The 11,621-nt window shown below is 46.6% G+C and overlaps 1 pseudogene; it reads right to left on the bottom strand.

Annotated features, from left to right (window-relative positions):
• Positions 1-3,676: 3,676 nt before the first annotated feature.
• On the bottom strand, positions 3,677-3,794 carry LOC134951995 (5S ribosomal RNA; annotated as a pseudogene).
• Positions 3,795-11,621: the final 7,827 nt, after the last annotated feature.

Here is an 11,621-nt window from a genome sequence, read left to right as displayed (position 1 = left end):
TACCCGATGCCCAGAGTGCTGGAGCGGTACCCGATACCCAGAGTGCTGGTGCGGTACCCGATGCCCAGAGTGCTGGAGCGGTACCCGATGCTCTAGCTTATAGAGGGACATCAAATATTATAGCTCAGGTTTCCATACCAGAAGGGGTCTTAGAAGCTGTTACCCCAGGTAGGGACTTGAAGAGCGCAACCCCAGAAAGGGTATCTGAAACCATAGTTCTAGAAGGGAACTCGAGAAGCAAAACCCCAGAAGGGATCTTTGAAGTAATATCTCCAAGTGGGGTCTCGAGAGACGCAGCATCTAAGAAGGGTCTAGAGGTCGCTTCCCCAGTAAAGAACTTAAGAGGTGTAGCATTAGTGGAGGTGCTGAAGGTTATAGCTTCAGCAAAAGTCCCGGAAGTCATAGTCCCGGGAGAAGTTTCGATAATTATCGACTCAGAGAGGGAGGCCGATGGCTCGGTCCCAGTGGAGGAGGCCGACGGCTCGGTCCCAGTAAAAGAATCCGAGGTGCTGACCCCAGCGGGGTTCCCGGAGGCCACTGCCCCAGCGGGGTTCCCGGAGGCCACTGCCCCGGGTGGGGTTCAGAAAGTCACTGCCCCGGGTGGGGTTCAGAAAGTCACTGCCCCGGGTGGGGTTCAGAGAGTCTAAGCCTCGAGTAAGGTCAATAGTGACCAGGTCCTAGCAAAGCACTCCAGTCAGTCAGATGGGAAGGAAACAGATCCTGACTCTGATGTCTCAACATCCATAATCTTTGATGGGGACTTAGCCCAATTTCTGGCGCTTTACAAACACTATTACATTATTATGTTGTCTAGACCATTTCTGGGCATCACTTCAGAGAACATTGTGCTTTATCTGATTTATTCTTTTAGAGGAGAGCCTTTTGAGTGGGCGACCAGCCTAATGAAAGCTGAAGATCCCATTCTTCAGGATCCCCCAGCATTCAGTGATGCAATTATTAAAAGATATGGTTCCAAAGAAATTGGTTCAGGTTCCTCTAAGTCACCCGTCTTGTCTGCTGAGAGTCCACTAAATACTGTAAACTCGGCACAAGAGTCCCAGCCCGTTGTTTTGACTGCAGGATGTGCTTTTCTGACTTCTTCTTCTAATAATAGTACTTTGCCAGAAAGTTCAGCTCCCAAGGATAAGAAACCTGTCTCTGATTTGAACGCAGCCTTGCTGGGTGGTACCATCAGTTCAGACAATGTTTGGGGAATTACCTTGGTCAGACCTAAAGAGCTTTGTAAAAAGAAGAAGAAAAAGAAATAATTTTTGACTCTTGCCTTGATAAAAAAAAAAGAAAAAAGATTTTTTTTCCCTTATCTTGTGTCTAGTGGCCACCGTCAGGGGGAGGGCACTGTTACAAGCTGTGGTTGCAGCTTGTTTCTGTTTTCGTGTCTGTTAGACCAGTGTGTCAGGTTTTTTTTTTGTATCCCTTGTTTTGGATAGTCTGTATTTTGGGGTCCTTTGACCCCTCCTCAAGGGGGGGGTACTGTTATGAGCCACGGCTGTGGCTCATTCCTGTTTTGCATGTCAGTTAGGTATTTTATGTTTATTAGTTGTTTCGCAGGCCAGGATTTCCCGTTGCTCTGTTTAAGAGTACTCTTGGTTGCTGCCGCTGGTGAGTCTGTGTAATTGCAGCTTGTTCCCATGTGTTCAGCCTCACCTGGCTGCTAGTTGCATCTTGTCAGTTTGGAGTCATGCAACAGTGCAGCTGCATGAGATTATTAATTAGGCCTCTCTGTTATATGCTGGCTCAGTGCTATTCACAGACGCTGGTTATATTTCTGGGTTTCCAGTCTGCTTGAGTTCTGAGCTTGGTTCCTGCTAGTTCCTGAGCTTCCTGTGTCGATTCCAGGAACCTAACAGTAATAGCTGCCTTGATACAGAAAGTGGTTCTGTTTGAGAACAAAACTTGTCAGTTCGAGCAGGAAGTCTGATGGTGGCCCGATCGGTGGTTGTTGTCGCCAAGCATTAGCCAATGCTTGTAATCCCTGTTCATGTGGGATAATGGTGTATAAAGAGCAGACGTCCATAGTCACAAGGAGAATATCATCCAGTCCATCCGGGAAGGCACGGAGCTTCTGTAGGAAGTCTGTGGAATCGCATAAGTAACTATCTCCCTGTTGTACTATGGGCTGAAGAAAGCTGTCTACATAGATGGCTAATGGTTGTAATAAGGAATTTCTGGCTGAAATGATGGGCCTGCCCGGGGGTCGGACCAGTGCTTTGTGCACTTTTGGAAGAGTGTATATAATTGGGCATACTGGGTGTTCAACAGTCAAGAATTCATGCGTATTCTTGTCAATATAGTGCTCTCTAAGGGCCCTACACAGTGGCTGGTCAACAGCTGCTTTGATGTCCTTGATAGGGTTATGGTTTAGACAAACGTAAGTTGTTTCGTCAGACAGTTGTCTCATAATCTCAGTGTTATAGTCAACCCAGTCCTGTACCACGACAGCACCCCCCTTGTCAGCGGGTCTAATCACTATGCTAGTGTCTTTTTTCAAAGAGTTAAGTGCTCTGCGTTCTGCAGGGGACAGATTATCGAATCGTCTTTTGGATACAGGTGACAGAGCATCATGTTCAATCATACGAGTGAACGTCTTGATGCTTGCGTTAGAGGAGGTTGGGTCAAATGTAGAGGGCTTCCGAAACTGGATTTTATCAATACCCATATCCGTGGCAAAATGCTCCCTTAAACGGAGCTTCCGGCCAAACCTGTAGATATCTACCGCAGTGTCGAATTGTTTATGGGGGGCTGTAGGTATAAAGGACAGACCCCTGGAGAGGAGTTTAACCGTAGCTTCATCCAGTGTCTTACTGGAGAGGTTAAAAACTAGGTTCTGGTCTTGTCCCTGCACCTTCGCCAGGTATCTCCCCTTCCTTGGGTGCGGCCTCCGTGATTTGCAACAGGAGGGAGGTCGGGAGTATTGGTGTGGTCTAAAAAAGGCCTCTGTGTTGGGCGGTTGTCTGATAACTCTGTATCAGAGGCTGAAGCCGAGGAACCAGTGTCTTGAGTGTACAATTGTCTTCGCCCCTGTCGTCTTTGCCTAAATGGCCTCTGTTGTCTATTTGATCTCGGGTCACCAAGGAGCCACCTGTAGACCGTATGGTTCTGGTAGTCAGAAGTTACCGTATTTAGTTTGCTGCGCTTAAAGGCGGTTATCTCTTTTTTATAGTTATCAACCTGGGTTTGCAGTTTCTCTACTAGGTTACTCATTTTGTCATTTCTAATCGTTAATAGGTGTAAACCGTTAAACGCCTCAATCTGGGATTTAATTTTCTTTAATTCAATACCAACCTCCTCAACGACTAATAGCACCAGGTCCATTGAGCATTTATTTAGAACTCCGCACCAACGGCTACAAAAGGTGGGGTTGTTCCTGCCCAATGTTGGAATATTGTTAATTCTAAAGCCCCTGGGTATCTGCTTTTTGCGGTAATACTCGGACAAAAATTGTCCGTGAAGGGTCAAATCTATCTCCCTTTTTCTAAGTCTTAGCAATTGGTGATAGAGGTCTGTCGGGGTTTCTGCAGGTAGTGTCTCAAAATCAGACTGGTCAAACAGGACTTTGTCAGCGTCATCGTCCGTGAGGGAGATCACACCATGTTCAGCCTGTGCAAGGAGGTTATCATCGAGAAAGCCAACCAGACAATAGGTGAATGTAATAGGATACTTACCGTACCAGGTATTCCCCGAGGTCTCCCTGTGGGTACTGACCAGGCCCAGCACTGATTAGCTTCCAAGTTCGGATGGTATTTGGGCTTGCCCAGTGCGGTATGACGGTAAATAAATAAACACACAACCTTATGCCAAATACCTGCAGAGAAAAAACCAAAGGTGCACAGTCCCACACGTGTAGGTATCCCTAATGAGTGATGAATCATATGTCTAAAGTACCTGCGTAATAAAAATGTGATATAGGGTGGGTGCAGAAAAAAAGCAATGTAAATAACTGAACTGCTTCTAAATATACAAGGAGTTCCTGCACTCTCACAATAATAAAGTCAACTGCTGGGGTGCCTATCAAGATCCAGTCACAGAGGAGACCGGGCCCATAGTACAATACAGGAAATCCCACTTTCGTGGGAAAAGATAGCACTCTCCAGACTAAATATCCAATAAAGCCAAAAGTAAATTTAATGCAAAAGGTAGTCTCACAGTTCATATGAAGTATCAAACGATCTCCAGCAATGTCCAACGTTTCGGTCCCAGACGGGGCCATTTTCAAGGAATAAACACAGTCAACAGTGGCAGCAGTTCAACATCAAATCAGCCTTGCAGGGAAACTGGAGACACAGATGGTGCCTCTCCGGCCCCTGCTAAATACCATGGTAATTGGCGCTAGCCACGCCCCCAAAATGTCCGGAGGCCATGTGGAACGCACAGCTGGACCGCATGCTTATCACCTCCCCCTGGGGGTGGGCTGCGTCCAGCTGACAATGATAGCAGTGTAACATTATTGCGGTCACTGTCAGTGATTGTGCCGCGTATGGGGTGTATCGCGTCACATGCAGTGACGCGATATCACCATAGTAGCGGCTCCGAAACCCGGAAGTGGTCAGCGTCCGTCCCTGGACCGCATTTGACACAGCCCTGCCTTGTCAGAGACACAGCCAGCTGCTTAGCCCAGCCTTGTCAGAGACACAGCCAGCTGCTTAGCTCATCCTTGTCAGAGACACAGCCATCTGCTTAGCTCAGCCTTGTCAGAGACACAGCCAGCTGCTTAATCCAGCCTTGTCAGAGACACAGCCAGCTGCTTAGCCCTACCTTGCCAGAGACACAGCCAGCTGCTTAGCCCAGCCTTGTCAGAGACACAGTCAGCTGCTTAGCTCAGCCTTGTCAGAGACACAGCCAGCTGCTTAGCCCAGCCTTGTCAGAGACACAGCCAGCTGCTTAGCCCAGCCTTGTCAGAGACACAGCCACTGCTTAGCCCAGCCTTGTCAGAGACACAGCCAGCTGCTTAGCTCAGCCTTGTCAGAGACAGAGCCAGCTGTTAATATCACCCTCTGCCACTTCGTTCTGCAGTAGCCTCATTAGAGAAAGGCAGACAGCTTAAGAGAGACATCGGTAGCTACAGTTACAAGGAGGAACCCCTTTACAATACTGTAGTGTAAGCAATAGTACAGAATAGACAGCATCAGAGTTACTACTGATATATCTGGCATTTACTGAACCAGTGATAGACTCTGGAGACAACTGGGGAGCCCTCATCCAATATTAGTAACGGACGTTCCCGCTAGGTCACTAACTTATCTACAGACAAGTGTTTTCACTACTTCTGTTAATCCTACTACCCACAAGGAAGGAACATTGCAACCGCATCGTCGCATCATCCCCTATCCTAGTATATTGGAAGCCAATATCAGGGATTACGGCTTAGGAGACATAACTTAAGGTAGCTACCACGGTCTGAGCATCGTCTCAATGTGCACCAACGAGTTATTCAGAGTACTCATACTGAAGTGTTAAAGTGATAGGGGAACCCCTTCCCCTTAAGGTACCACAACCAAATAACATTAATAGTATAGTGTAATATCAATAGTATTGTCATATGCTAAATTGTTTCTGAAATAGGTTATTGTACTAACTTCTTTGTTCAGGTGATTTCTTCTACTATGGCCAACGGAGAATAACCAGTTGTTCCAGTAAAATAAAGATTATTTTATTTTAGTTGTGGTACAGATTTCATAAACTGTGTTTGATAAAGTGTATGTAAGTGTATTGGGATATAGGGTCCACAGTGTATATATATATTCCTGTTGACTGAGAAATAGATACGTCCCAGGCTAAGTCGTGGAGAAACAAGAAGCTGGAAGTTGAGAGTAAGAGAAGATCAGGTATAACTCAAGAGGTCATTTACACATCCGAGTGTGGGATAAATAGTTACAAATGTATAGACCAAGACACCAGCTTCACTCCGGAGAGGTTGTTCCAAATGTTATCATTTTCCCATTGCCCCATAAAGATATTTGCATAGTTCGGAGCGAATCTGGTACCCATTGCTATCCCTAGCTTTTGAAGGTAGTAGTCCTCTTTGAACATAAAATAATTGTGGGGTAAATTTCAGTGGTCAATGATGGTAAGTGATGATCGAACATTTGCCATGACCATTGGTAACCCTTCATCTCATTGTATGGTATTCAAAAAGTTAAGAAGGTCTTCAGTAGCTTTAAGATGTAATGAACTGGTGATAACCAGAGACTGTAAATAGAATCAATAAACTCAGACAAGTTTGCAGTTACTAAGTTGATACCTGGACAATAGGTCATCCCTGGGGGTGGAGGAAGTCTTTATGGACCTACGGGAGAATGTAAATGACTGGTTCCATGTTAATTAAGAACATTCCCCTCTGTCTCTGTGCCCCCCCTAAAAAAAATCAACAAACACACATTACTCTCTGTCTCTCAGTGAAACCCTGACGTTACCCTCTGTCTCTCAGACATCTGCTGTTTAGCCTGACAAATATGCATCTCATTCTGTTGTGGAACTTCAAGTCTCAGCATAATCTCTGGAGGTCCTGATATAACAGGCTGAGTATGCTGTTACCCCTAGTTCCACAGCATCTGATTCAGCTTGACTAAGATGCCCCTCACTGACACACCGGCTTCTCCAAGTATTCAGTCCACTACTCACTTGTTTCTTTTAGTGATGAGCGGATTCGGTTTTACTCGGTTTTACTCGGTTCTCAAAACGGCATCTTATTGGCTCACGGATGTCATGTGTTTTGGATAGCCAATAAGATGCCGTTTTGAGAACCGGGTAAAACCGAATCCGCTTATCACTAGTTTCTTTACATGTGGGTAAGGTGTGCCATAATCAGGGCCATCTTAACATATAGGCACACTGCCCTTTGGGTTGGTGTCTGTGAAGCTTCGTGAGAGGCAGATAGTGAATCAGGGGCATATTAAGTGAAGAGGGGACCTGTGTGCATTCTCCGTCCAAGCCCCCTCCTCTGTAGATGGCAGTGCAGTACAGTCTACTGTGCATGCACATGTCTCTGAGAAAATTGCCATTTTACTAATGCGCATGCTCAAAATGCTGTGAAAATGGCCACAGTGCCATTTTCTCAGTGACTTGTATAGTGCTGCTGCTGTGGGACTCCAGCGAGGTAAGTATTGAAAAAATGGGTACAGTATCTACGTTCACACACACTGCATCCATTGTAAATACCCCAGTATAGCGAATGCTGTCTGGCTGCTCTGATTGTGAATTAACACAATCATAGTAGCCAGGCAGCATTCTTTACCTGCCTTGTAGCCTGCAGCCAGACAGTAAATGGCTGTCACTATGCTGACAGCGAAGTGACCCCATGAGGGTGCATTTGGGCTCCCATGTTCAGACCTTGCTGCTCCCCATGTTGTTGCGTGCGTGTGACATCAGGGGTCCTTTAGCCTGGTAGGATTTAGACCTAACCCTGCTGCTATTGCTAATTTCACAGCACTTACAGTATAGTGGTAGGCAGGGAGAGAGCAGCTGAGAGTGACGTGAATCTGCACTTAGACAGTAGTAGGGTCCGAAGTTGGTAGTGTTGCAAGCTCAGGGACAATGCATGCAGCTCAGCGGCATCTGAGACTGGTAAAGCAGCTCTGATCAATGAGACTCCCGCAGTGAGGCTCAGAATGGAGTTAGAGCTGACAAAGTCATTGAGTGTGAGTTATGCCTCTCTGAATGTGCACTGCTATGCCGTCCCCACTACCCACAACCCTGCAGTGTTCAGCCTCTCCCAGTCACAGCCAAGCATGGTGGATGCAGTGGAAAAGGAGCGGGACCCACAGCAGCCTGCTTCTGTTGCACTGTGAACCTGTGAGGAGGAACCAACAGTGAGGAAGGAAAGGGTCATGCGTTGTGTGCTGTGGCCATACAGACTGTGCCCCTGCTGCTGCAGCACAGCCCAATCAGCAAACATATTTGGCCCAGTGCCTCCACTGCCGCTTGCAAATATAGAGTTGTCACTCCACCCGCCTCAAAACCCTCCCTCCACTGCAAAGTGTGAATAGAGGGTGAAAAATGCACAGTGCAGTGAGGTAGCTTTCAGGGCTGGTGGGTCCCCCAAGCGGCTGGGCCCTATAGCAAGCACACCCTTTGCACCCATATGATGCAGCTGCAGCCAGCTACCGGTCCTAAAGTAAAACTAGCAACACAAGGGGCATGCTCTGCTCCCAGCTCACCACTGCATGCAAGTTAAACACACACTCACATGAATGTGTCTCACACATACAGTAGCTCACATGCAAGTCGCTCACATACACCAATGCATGCACACACAAGTTCACATGCACGTGTGTCTCTCTCTCTCTCTCTCTCTCTCTCTCTCTCTCTCTCTCACACACACACACACACACACACACACACACACACACACGCGTACATTTCCCTCCACTCCCTCTTACCATAAAAACACTGAGCAGAGTTGGAGTGCAGTCTCACTGGCTGGGCCGCCCAGCCTTGGATTTGCAGCAGCTTCTCCTCTCCCTGCTCATTCTGAGCCAGGGTCCTGTGTAGCCCTGCCCTCTGTGAATCCTGTGTCGCCCCACTCCCTGTGAGTCCCATGTAGCTCTGCCCCCTGCTAAGACCCTGACTCCCTGTAACCACCACTGGAGCCACGCTACAGCCTCTGTCACTTCTGGCTAGTGACACCCGCCAAGGGAGCTATGAGGTCGGCCTAGGGGAAACCTACCCAATGTCCTGGGGGACCAATCCACCCCTGGTCCATTTCATTCACAGTGCTTGGTATTCCACCATGCCACATGCTGGTCTGGACTGGCCTCTTGGCTTATTAGACTCTTTTAGGCTTTCACAGTCCCACATGGACTGCCTCTACAGAGAAACCAGACTGGACTCCTACATGGCAACAGCAGATAGCCTCTAGGTGTGGTCACACAAGGCCAGTGCAAGGTTCATTGTGGTGCCCTAGGCAATATTTCACCCATGGCCCCTGCTCCTTCCAATTCATAATATGCCACATATCAGTGCCCCCAATTTATACTATGCCACGCATCAGTGTCACCATATAGAAATGCCCCAATATAACACACACACACACACACACACACACACACACACACACACACACACACACACACACACACATACACTAACCCTGTCAGCACTCATTAACCACCCCATACACACACACATACACACACATGTCTGGAATATCCCTCACGGGGACACCCTTTTCCTTACCCCTGGAATGGCCCAGCCTGGAGCCTGTGCAAGGGGACAGAGGGTGGGGGCACGCGCGGACTTGGAGGGGGCCATAGGGACATAACATAGGAAGAAATTTATGTGTGACACCCTTCCCCAAAGTGGCCACCGAGTGCAACTGCACTCACATTTTGTTATTTATTGATTTATTGATTATTTATGTATGTATCAGGGGCGACAGAACTGGGGGGGGCAAGGAAGCAGCTCGCCCCCCCCCCAAACTTAGAGAGGCGCCGATCATCTATGCGCAGTGCTCCTGCGGACGGCTACATTCACTGCGTGGAGTGGAGGAGCGATGTGCAATCAGGTGAAAGACCGCACATTACATCCTCAGCTCCGTGCAGTGAATGTAGCCGCCCACAGGAGCATTGTGCATAATGCTTAGCCCCTCCTACTCCCTGATGTTCCCGGACTCCCGGCTAGCCTATACGCGCATGCAGGGGGGGGGTTCCAAGTACCTAGAACCCCCCTGTGCGCGATGTTACTGGCGTATGTCTCAGAAACTTCCATCTGCCGGGCCAATCCATGCTGCTGCCACGTTGCAGCGCTGCCCTCGGGGCTTCAGTCAGGGGTCACGGCAGAGGGTAGCCACGGGGGTCTAGTTTCAGAGAAGCTGCTGCAATGCATACAGTAGCTCCTTACAGCACTGCAGCTGCTGAGTGCACTCCTCTCAGCACGGCTCCGGACACAAGGTGAGGGTGCCTGCTGTGCTTGGCTCACCTGAGATGCTGTACTGTAAGGGCAAATGGAAAGTGCTGCTACTGTATACTTTGCTTGACATGATCTTACTTCCATGTAACATTGTATGATGTGTATATCTACAACAACAATCCATATGTAAAACATCTAATTTGTCTACAAACGGTATATCGATGACATCCTGATCATATGGGAAGGGGGAGAACAGCTGTTTAGAGAATTCTTCACAACACTTGGAACCAACTCTTACAACTTAAAGTTTACACATGAAATGAATAAAGATAAAGTGAACTTTCTGGACCTTACACTTTCAAGCACCGAATCTCGGATCACAACCAGTAATCACATTAAAAAGGTAGATACCAATAGCTACCTCCACTTTAAAAGCTGTCATGCTAAAAACTGGAAAACAAACATCCCCTATTCCCAGTTTTACCGAATCAAACGCAACTGTAGCAACGAACAAGATTGTGAAAATCAGCTCAAAACTTATGCCGACAGATTCAAGGAAAGAGAATACCCTCAACATGTCATTGAAAAGGCACTAGTGAAAACTGAAAACACAAAAAGACAAGAACTTTTCACCAAAAAAACACAGAAAAAGTCAGATAAATTTATTCCATTAATTACCACCTATAGCAATCAAGAGTCCATCATCAGAAAAACTATCAATAAACATTGGGATATTCTACTGTTAGACCCAATACTCAAAGAAATCCTCCCTCCCAAACCAGATATTGTCTTCAGAAAAACAAACAATCTAAAGGATATATTGGCACCGAGCCACCTGCCTAGTAAAAATATAACCACTGCTATAAAATGCAAAGGATGCTTCAAATGCGGAAATTGCAACATTTGCAAATTCCTCCACCCAAACAGAAAGAAATTCTTTAACTACAACAATACAAAGGAATACTCTATCAAGGACTTAAATTGCAATTCCTCTATGGTAATTTATATATTGGAATGCACCTGCGGGTTCAAATATGTTGGAAAAACCAAGAGGATTCTCAAATTACGTATCCAAGAACATATCCGAAATATCCGAAATATTAAAAATAAAGTTGAGAACCACACAGTATCCAAACATTTTTTGGAAAAACATAGATCTAATCCGGAAGAAATATCCTTTAAGGCAATAGAACTAGTAAAATTAGGAGAACGAGGAGGTGACATCCTTAACAAGCTATCAAAACGAGAAATGTTTTGGATTCATGAACTGAAAACTCTCTCACCCTTAGGACTTAACGAAGCCTTCAAAATTGCTCCTTTTCTCAGAATCAGCTTTATTGGCCAGGTGTACTCACGTACACTAGGAATTCTTTGTGGTACAATGCATCGCCAAGCAGCAACATGGAGGAAAAAACGTAGCATACATTACAAACATTACACATATGAGTTCATACTGCACATATGCAACTGTACAGTAGACATATTATACATTTAAGACTAAAAACTAAGGCTGCTTGGCAGAGCAGCACCGAGGCAGCCATCCGCGGCGCCAACTAGAACTCACACAATGCACATAATACAGAAGATTTAAGTATTACATCAAAAGATAAACCACACAGACAAAGACACAGAAAGAATAATGCATGATTGGTGTAGGCATTTTGAGTAATAACCTCCAGGGGTTGTGTATTCCACCATCACAAGGCACCAGGTGCGGCAGCCATCTTAGGCGCACTGCGTAGGATTACCCAGGGTGG

This window comes from Pseudophryne corroboree, chromosome 1, assembly GCF_028390025.1.
Source record: "Pseudophryne corroboree isolate aPseCor3 chromosome 1, aPseCor3.hap2, whole genome shotgun sequence".
Taxonomy (NCBI): Eukaryota; Metazoa; Chordata; class Amphibia; order Anura; family Myobatrachidae; genus Pseudophryne; species Pseudophryne corroboree.
The sequence above is the reverse complement of the archived record's forward strand: the minus strand, read 5'-3'. Positions and strand labels throughout refer to the sequence as shown.